The sequence below is a fragment of the Orycteropus afer genome, unplaced genomic scaffold (assembly GCF_000298275.1).
Source record: "Orycteropus afer afer isolate SDZICR_OR568_19922 unplaced genomic scaffold, OryAfe1.0 scaffold00038, whole genome shotgun sequence".
Taxonomy (NCBI): Eukaryota; Metazoa; Chordata; class Mammalia; order Tubulidentata; family Orycteropodidae; genus Orycteropus; species Orycteropus afer.
This window is the reverse complement of record NW_006921625.1, coordinates 13,374,671-13,376,939: the sequence shown is the minus strand read 5'-3', so window position 1 is coordinate 13,376,939 and position 2,269 is coordinate 13,374,671.

Here is a 2,269-nt window from a genome sequence, read left to right as displayed (position 1 = left end):
CTAGGAGGGCAGGCGGGCCGGGTGTCCCGCTCCTCCCGGAGCCGGTCTGCGCTCGATGGAGCCCCGCCAGGCGCTCTGGCGCGTCCCGGGGCCCCCTCGGCGCTCCGCCGGGCTCGGGAGATGCCGCCCCAGGCTTCGCGCCGCCCGGCTCCCAGCTCCTTCCGCCCTCTGCCCGCAGCCCCGAGAAACCTGGCTCAGGCGGAGGTCCCGCTGGGCGCCCGGCGGGATCGCCTCCCGGTACCCAGACGGGAAGCGAAGGCTCCGAGAGGCTTCGCGGTTCTGCAAAGCCCGTACGTGGCGTCGGCTCGCGGCCTCCTCCGCTTTGCACCCGGGGGCTCGGCCACCCGGATCCAGGACCCCCTACGCGCCCCGGCCCGTGCCCGGACTCTGTGGACACAGCCTTGTACGGCCGCGGGCGCTGGCGGAGCGTCGCCGGGCCGGTGGGCGGTTTCCGCGCGCAGAGCCAGACGCGGGCGCGGGGTTGCGGGCGCCTTCCTTGGGCCTGAAGGCTGCAGCGCGGGCCTCCAGGGAATTCGGAGGAAGCCCGCGGCCCCAGCGCCAGCGTGCCTTTGCTCCGCACACGGCCTGCCCCGGGCACTTTTATAACTTTGGGGACACTTTTGGATGCAGCGCCCGTAGAACCTTGGCCCTCAGAGGGCCCCACTGCGCGCTCGGCCTGATGTCCCCCCTCCCGCTGCCTGTCATTTGCTCGCGCCGCGCGCTCGCGCTCCTTTTGTAGCTCATTCCTTCTTCACAGCAGCCCGAGAGCCGGCGTCAGGAGACCCAGTTTCCTGTGCATTTGGGTTGCGAGAGATTCTTTCTGGCGAGTCTTCCTTTTCCCCTTGTGTGTCCGCCTTTGTCTCTAACTTGGTGTTTATTTTTAGCTGTTCTAATTGCTGTTTTTCCAAGTCCTTCGCCTGTCATCAGCCCCTCTCCACTGATCCTTTCATAATGTTTTCACTAGCTAGAACTTTTCTTCTTTTTTGAGTTGCTAGTTTGGCTAATTTTTCCTCCCTTCCCTACCCATTTCCCCAGCCTCACTGCCACCCTTTCTACCCTAACCCTTGTGGCGTCTTCTCTCCCTACCCTTCCCACCTGCAAAGGTACCTTTCTAAGCGGTCTCCACTGTGGGGGAGGTTTTCCCTGGCCCTTTAGCTTTTCAGCTGTCACCCTAGAGGCCACCACTGTCCCAACCTGCTGTTGGCCTACTCCAAATGAGGTGGGCTCATGGGACCTTGCACTGGGCTGCAGTGGGATCCCTCTGTTAAACTATGTTGTTGTTGTTATTATGTGCCATCCAGTAGGACCCAACTCATAGCAACCCCTCCTTGAGTTTCCAAAGCAGTAGTATCACTACGGAAGTAGATTGCCCCATCTTCCTTCCGAGGCATGGCTGGTGGGTTTGAACCACCAGCCTTGTGGTTAGCAGTCAAGTGCCTTAGGCACTCCACTACCAGAGCTCTCCTGTTAAACTATAAGCAGGACTTTTTAAGTGCATCCTTCCATAACATGTCTGGCAAGATGGGGCTTAACTAAAAATTAGCAATGTCTGCAACCCATGGTCACATCACTGAGTCATTTCTGGAGCCAAGTGTGAACCTGTTCCAATGTTCTGCAGGAATGAAGCAGGCAACATACACCAAGTGCACAAACCAACCACCATTTCTTCCCTTGACTTTTTCTGAGGAAAATTCTAGACCTTGGATGAGAGTTGAATGTTACTTACATAAATGGTTTTGTGTAATATTTCTTAGACATGGCCAGCACACTTCGGGAGTCCCTGGGCGATGCAATGATTAACCAGCTGGGCTAACCTAAGGGTTAGAGGGTCGAGTCTACCCAGACATGCCTCAAGAGAGAGGCCTGCTGTTCTGTTCCCAGAAAATTATCCACTGAGGCCCCTACAGAGCACGGTTCCACTCTGACACGAGGTCACCATGAATTGGAATCCAGTCCACAGCAACTGTTTTTTATTTTGTTTTGTTTTAGTTCTCTCTCTAGGATGGAGGTTGGTACTTGATTTCCCTGCCTCCCATTATGAAATTCAACAAGTTATATCCAGAAACTCAACAGAAGAGATGCACAAAAGTGCATGGCCTAGTCCTAGCCTATGGAAAGCATGTAACTCTGTTGATGAGGGGCACTATACACAGAATTTAAAATGTCTCAAGTCTGGATGTGAGTCCTGGTCCTAAAGGAGGGCCTTCAAAGGCTGGCAGAGTCCTGGATCCAAATGAGGTCACTGCATTCCCACAACAATGACAAGTAC